Source organism: Alosa pseudoharengus, unplaced genomic scaffold (assembly GCF_046254945.1).
Source record: "Alosa pseudoharengus isolate Yale_2024_CS ecotype anadromous, Long Island Sound unplaced genomic scaffold, YU_APseudo_1.1 YU_APseudo_1.1_scf_17, whole genome shotgun sequence".
Lineage (NCBI taxonomy): Eukaryota > Metazoa > Chordata > Actinopteri > Clupeiformes > Clupeidae > Alosa > Alosa pseudoharengus.
In genome coordinates, this window is record NW_027468640.1 from 27,054,156 (window position 1) to 27,062,230 (window position 8,075).

The window sequence follows — 8,075 nt, forward strand, 5'->3', positions numbered from 1 at the left end:
TAAACAATAGGTGACCGAATGTGGTGACTGAGTGCAGGATTATGCCTACACTGCTATTTTTTTGTCAGCAACACAAGTTTTCTTCTCACGTTGAATTAACTTGACTTTGAGGAGTTTGGCGTTTTGACTCACAGTGAGCCCACTTTCTGTTTCTCTTGCTTTCTGACTTGCTTTCAGACGCCCGGAGGTAGCCTATTCTTCAACGTGTTTCCATGTTCCAACTACAATGACGCACGTCGGCCCACTGCTTGGTGGGCTACCAACTGAGTTGGCGCCAGAAATAACTCGTAAATACAACCTTGTAAATCATAAAATAATCTTTTAAATCATACCCTCATCGACTTTGTGAAACGTATACAATTTCTTCTGAGTCCTTTATTGTTCAGGTTTGACGATTTATGGGATCATTTGGAATTTGGTTTACACTGTCAGTGTCAATATTCATGTTAGATGTATGTGACACACATCGAGAACCATGGTCTCTGGCACGAATCCAGTCCTGATTCAGCTGATGTAAGAACAGAGTTTGCTGTTGAAACACAAGATGCCAGAGTGGAATTACCCTGTTTTTACACCATGATTAATACAGAAATAGAATGTCGCAGGTCTATATTTAGAATCCTCAATATGCGAGCTTGACTAATACTGGGTGGGGAGGAAGTTGGAGAGAAAATAGTGGAGGGGTGTTCTGCCCCCAAAAATCGTGTTTAAAAATAGCCAGTGTTCAGCCAAGGAGACGTCTGACTAACGGACCCTTTCTTTCACACAAGCAAGTAAATTTTGAGGCGTTTCCCATCAGCATCCCAAGTCAAGCCGATGACGTTGGTAGGCTAGGTTAACGAATGGGGTTTTAATAATAATAATAATAATAACTTCAATTTATATAGCGCCTTTCAAGATACCCAAGGTCGCTTTACAAGAGTTTTATAGCCCTGGGTTTGACTTGCATTTGTGGAAAGATTTTAGTGCACAAGCTGAGATCAATAAACCAGCGCGCAAATGGTACGTAGCATCTAAAACCCAGATCAGTCATTCACTCTTTTTAATATAAGAAGTAGGCTACAATTTATTTTGAGGTTTAATTAATATAACTTGACCCATTTAACTATTAAAACCAAAACAATAGGTTGTGATGCCTCCCTAGTCCCTACACAATTAAATTACCAACTTGGTGCCGGGGAAAATACAAGGAGAGAGTGGGAGAAAAAATAATCCATTTATTTAGTCCATATAGAGCAACCCTCAAATTGTTATACATTAAGGGTGGAAAAGGCATTTTGGAATTCCTGTGCTGCCTATTTTTTTGGTGCAAGGTATTTGTTTTGACAAGAGGTTGTACTTTTCCGGTTCCGGTGTTACATGGCAACTGGCTCCCGTGTTAACTGGCTGCGTTGATGACGTTTCATGATTGATGACGAGTCTTTGACAGATGTGGCTGTTTGCAGATTTGTCACTTTCTGATATACTAGAGACATACACAAATATGCATGACATGTTTAAAAGTCAAAATTGTATGTAGTACTACATGCACTGGACCATTAATATGCCATCCAAAAAACAAACACCTAAATTAACTTCACGTAGGTATGGAACCACGAATAAATTGACCTGTTTGACTTGTATGATTAAATCAAGTCAGCTAACGTTATGATAATTGTAACAAGTTAACATAGCTGTTCATGTTATCTGGCTACCATGTTATCATGCTACCGTTGCCCAAGCCATTTAGTAGGCCTTCAAAGTATCATGGTTAAGTTTTACAAACGTTTCACTGAGGCTGTGGCCGCCCCTACCTGAAGTGTCTGTAGAGCAAATAAATCAGCAAATAAATCAAATAAAAATGTGTATCCTTGTGTTGTGTAGCCTATCCTTTTGTCCAGCCTATTCTTTTAAGAATTCAGTTCATGAAACACAAGCATTGAAACCCACACTGCAATGGGCAGGAGAAGTCTATAACGTGTCCATATTTTACACAAAATTTGCGCACAGGGAGAGTCAAAACTCTAAGGGGTTATAGGCTATTAACGTTAATGTTGCTGACATGTAAACATGGCTTTGATATTTTATTGATATTTCATTTCCCAATTCACACGTTCATGCTTCTCCTGTGGCGCAACAGGTTAATGCTTATATACCCTATTGCTTTTTCACGCAGTCGACATGGGTTCAATCCTCCCCATTACACGTTTTTTTTTTTATTATTTATTTATTTTTAGACCAGCAACGCTTCCTCAATTTAGGCTACAGATACTAGGTGGCCACAGAGAGCCTGACCAGCAGTCAGTGAAATGTTTGAAAACTTAACCATGATACTTTGAAGACCTATTGGCTTGGGCAACTGCTGTAGCAAGACAACACCATCAGCCATGCATGTTAACTTGCTACAATCATCAGCTAACTTCTTCAAATTGTATAGACTAAGTCAAATAAATGTCACTATGACTTATCAGCTGGTTCGTGGCGCAAGTGCGTAGATGAATGGTTATCATGTAGCTTAAGTGGTTTCATTTAGGAAGCAGGTTCAATACCCACGAGTTATTATTAGGCTATTTCTATTTATGTTTTTGGTGGCATATTCATGGTCCAGTGCATGTAGCGTACTACAGACAATTTTGACATTTAAATATGTCATGCATATTTGTATTGTGTTCGTCTCCAGTTTCCATCAGAAAGTGACAAATCTGCAAGCGGCCACATCTGTCAAAGAAACGTCATCACTCGTGAAACGTCACCAACGCAGCCAGTTAACATGGGTGCCAGTTGCGATGTAACACCGGCGCCGACGACAGTGGCAGCCCTTCCAGTAGCTCTGTGTCTTTGTTTTTTTTTCTACGTTTTTTGCTTACTTTTTATTATATACTTTTAATTACTTTTTCTGCTGTTAGTGAATGTGTGTGTGTGTTGTCTTTATGCTACTGTGACCTTGAATTTCCCCTAGGGATCAATAAAGTATATCTATCTATCTATCTATCTATCTATCTATCTATCTATCTCTGTGTGAAGAGGATATAAACACTATAAGTGCTTACATATAGAGCCCTAAGACTCCATATATTCCATAACCATACTTTTTGCATAATTCAAATGGAAGTAATCAGCATGTGTGAGTTTGTTGTATCATCAGTGACCACCTCCTCTGCTCTCACACCACGTGAGTAGCCCCACTACACTGATAAGGAACCACCCCCGCCCGAAAGCAGTTTTTACTGAATAACTCACCAGCCATTTAGCCCCAGATTATATCATTTTTGTGGTAGGCTTTGTTGGTTCCAAGCAAGGAGGCGCATCAACCCAGCCCATAACCACTCATTTGTGGTATAGCGCCACCTAGTGAATGACATAAACACTTCAATCACTAAATCAAAGAAAAGAAGGTGTGTACTGCACAGAATTTGTCATGTAGGGCGTACCTCTAGATGCCAGATGCCAAGTTTCATGAAATTCTGCTCATAAGGAGATCTGCAATTGATGAATTTCTTTATCTCAAGAACAAAAGCTAGGGTACGCTATGCTAAGTGATTTCTAACATTTTTAGTAACATTCAACTAATATAATCTGCCAGCTCTTCATTCTCTGACAATACTGTAGAAAGGTCTTCTTACACAGCCCTGGTTCCATGGACTGGAAACTAATAAAGTGGGGGCAGCCTGTCCCCCAAACAATAATAAAACACAGTGTAGAGTTTCTTGGAAAGCACTGAGGGGAGCTGTGAGCTATAGGCTACCACTCTGGTCTTATTTGTTTGGTCTTTGGTTCAAATATAATGTAAGTTGCTTTTATGTAACTTTTAAGCTACAGTTTGGAAATTTGGCATGTTTACACTTAACCAAATTAGTTCACATCTCTAAGGGCATACTCACACTATGCCATCTGTATCGTACATGAGTACGTTTGACCCCAAAGTCCAGTTCGTTTGACCAGTGTGATCACTCCATACCATACCCAGGCACGGTATGCTTATCCGTGAGCGGGTCCACTTGAGGAGGTGGACTCCTGTACTCGGTACGGTTGGACTTATGATTGCGCCTATGCAAACATTCTAGAGCACAGCAGCTGAACATAGGCACAGTTTGATAGTATGCAGTGTGAATGCGGACCAAGAACGGGAGAGAACCGTACTCCAGCACGGTACAAGTGAATCGTGCCTAGTGTGAATACGCCCTAAAGGTTTCCTTTGGCTCTTTCAACCACATGGCCACCAATGGCCTATCAGAATTCAGCAGCCAAAACAGATTTTTACCAATGTCTTGTGATTTGAAGGTTCAAGGTTAATGAAATTTAAATACCGCATCGCTACAAAAATATATAGATACACACCACATTTCATGAAACTGCGTCTATAAGGGTTGTTGCAATTGACATATTTCTCTATCTCAAGATTTGCCATGCTGAAACACTGACACAATCTTTGCATGCACTTAATTTTGTGCAATTCCATCCACGGGGAGCACTGCAACTGACACATTTTAACAAACATAGACACACACACACACACACACACAGTCACAATGTCAGTGTACACAAGTACACGCACAGATACACTGACACACACACACACCACACAAATACAGGCGCACATGCACACACAGACATACACTGGAACACATGCACAGGTACACTGACAGGGTACACATGTTTGCACAGACACACATGCATATGTGTATGCACACAGACATGTACACACACACACACACACACACACACATGTGCACACACAAACATACACAGGCACGCATGCGCACAAACACGCACACACACACTCACATGCATATTCACACACAGGTACATTGACATGGCACACATATTTGTACAGATACACATGCACATGTGTATGCACACAGATGTGTACACTCACACAAACACACACTAGATGTAGGCCTATAGCATTAAAAAAAAATCTAGATGTACAGCACGGCGATGCATAATATGACTGCTGCGCAATGGCAGCAGTGTACTTGTGCAAAGTGGATACAGACAAATATTTGGGAGTTGCTAAAGAATACTTTGTTTGTTGTTGCAGACTAGTCTTAGTTAAGCACTGCATACAAGTCTGTACACAGACATACACCCAGGCACACAAGTCTATACAGACACACACACATACACAAAGGCACACACACACACACAGAGACATATACATGCTGACACTCTAAGGTAAGAATCTAGACATAGGAGTGTGTAATCATAGCAAATAGCAGAAGTATACTTGTGCAGTGTGGATACAGAAGTACATTTGGTGCATGTGGCAAAATAATACTTTGTCTGTTGTTGCCGATTTGAGTTAGTGCACACAAGTGTCTGACCTTGTATATGAGGATGATTGTAGCTTCAGAACACATAGTTTGGTACAAATACAACATTTGAACATTTTGTGAAATGTACATGCCAGCACATATTTGAGTGTCAACCATCACTGAGCAGCCAAGGGGACAGCATGTTAGACTCGCTGTTTACAAGGAGTTGTTGTGGAATTATTTTATTAAATTAGTACATGCAGTACCATGTGGCGGTTATATTATGTACCACTATGCGGGACATCTAGTTAACCTAACTATTTCAAATAGTTTTCTTTGATTGGTTATATGTAAGGAGTGCATTAAACAATAAAATAGTCCACAGAAATGCTGAGTGTAAAGGATTTGTAAAACTGTAGAACTGAAGTCACTTCTTCTTCCAACACCACAACCACTGCTGTCGCCATCAACCTCATTGTCACCATCATCATCATCACCATCATAAAAAGCAGACTGTACTTGGTGGCATGGCTAAAGGGACATCATAAAACTCAAGAACCGTTATGTAACTGACCTTATTAACACTTCTCCATAAAACATTTAGGAAAAGCTGTAACAAGCAGTTCATGGAAAATGTTACGTCATGAAATGTCAAGAGCTATTTTCAGGCAGGCTTTCATCAAAAGGCAGATCTGGGCCGTCATCCCCCAAACCTATTGCACCAGCTTAGTGGTCCCTGCTGTTATACTGCTTTTATATGTTATATAGAGGCAGTCATACTCCATCAGGTAGGGGTCCAGGGCCTCCATGGTCCTGTTAAGAGTATGTTGCCTAGGTATTGGAATCTGTCAGTGCTATTTTTAAATGCTTCAAAAGTGAGAGGATGTAAGCTTGAGAGAACAAATGGCCAGTGGGAGGTCTACAAGAAAAGGGATTGGGTGTCATTTATATGTGTAGAAAATGATGTTTCCTGTGGAATTGTTGTGATGATACTCAAATGTATTTTTCTCTTAATTGTGGTCAACACGATTTACAACCTCTCATTGACTGCTTTAAAGACAAAGGCAATATAGCTTCCTCGAGCTAAATGAAATGAAAACAAAGGTTATTCATGGAGAATAAAGGCATTTTGTGGATTCAATCTCCAGTTCAAAGACACGTCTTGGATCTAATCATGAGTTCAATCTGCATGGATCCTGTGCCAACCACCTTGTTTAAGATGTGCTGCCCATTTTTTGTTGCTTTTGATATAGCCTCAATAATTCAAGATTCAAGAAGCTTTATTGTCATTCCTATATGTTCATGTAGAAGTAACATTTAGTACTCAGGTGGCATAGGCCTAATCCCCCTTTAATCATTTCCTAAAGTGCATAATGTGACAGGCATTTAACCAAGATTAAGACGATTAAGAAGCACATTACACACCAGCTTTAGCAGAAACACATTAGCTCCTAGTAAGGTTCAGGGTTGATCTTTAACATGTTATTGTTTGTTTTGAAGGCAGTGAATGGATCAGCGCAGGCTACTTGTTCTAGTCTGTTCTAGTCTGACCATTCATTGGTCAGTAATGACTTTAAGGTCCTCCAGTGAGCTATAACAGGTTTTTATCTTGGACTAATAATTAACTCAAATGATAGTCAAGGTTTTTTTACTGTCATTGGTCCGAAATTATCTAATAGTCTCCCATTTTGTGCTAGTTATATTCCCTGCTTGGACAGTTTTATACACTGGCCTTTGCTGGATTTTAACTGGATTTAGCTGAATAGTTTGACCAGGCATTCATTTTTGCTTGCAGTCAGTCGCAGGTTTACTCTATGTTTTTTTTGTCAAATTCACTTTGTAATGTATTGACCTTAACATCAACTCAGCTGTTTCTTAACTCATTCTGTAACCCAGACTTAGAAGGCTATTGATTTTTGAATTGAACAGCAGTGTCACACAATGATGAAACCTGTGTGGGCGTGAGAAGACCTGGTGAGCAGTGCGGCGCAGGCTCCACGAGTTCACTCTCTTAAGCACACCCGAATGACGTGATGTGTTAACAAAGATATCTGCACTCAGTCCCCACAGGAAACGTCCTCTTTTTCCTGTTTAGACTGTGACGTAATGCTCACCAATGCAAGATGTCTGCACCAATTGATTTCACCCATAGACATATACACATATATCTATGGATTTCACCCACTAGCACAGAGTAACATCATACATCTCACAGGCTATTCACACCAGAACTTAAACTTACAAAATGGGCATACAGAACTTATTCTTAAAATGTTTAGTTTCAGTGGGATATGGCACTATCAATTGTAAGGAAAACAAGGACAATTCCTATATCCATTTAAATATCAAAGCATTGTCAGATTTACTCTTCTAAAGCAAATTGATGTGAATATTCTGTTCATCACTGAACAGAGATTGCACGTGTTCAAAGTTAAGTCAAGTTTTCCGTTTCTCCCCTCGGTGTGCTCTCTTCCCAGTTCTTGCTCAGTGTGCTGACTTAGCACTTAGCTCTTGGCTGCCATGCAGTGCAGACATGACTTCCATGTGTGAAGTAAGTCTAGGGCTATACCTCAGCGTACAAACATGAAAACTTGCGATTCCAAGTTGCTTCCATGACTTGGATGACTGCCATATCATCAACATCTAGCGCAAAGAATAAGGGGGGTGGGGGGGTATTTATAGAAGAACTACAGGTCACATGATCATAACTATATGAAAGAGTAGTCTAAACTCTGCTGCTGTATCTGTTAAATGAATCAGGATGGCATTAGTTCATCTTTATAGCTGACGCAATCCGGCCGCAAGACTCTCTTCCCCTCCCTCTTACCGTCTCACTCATTC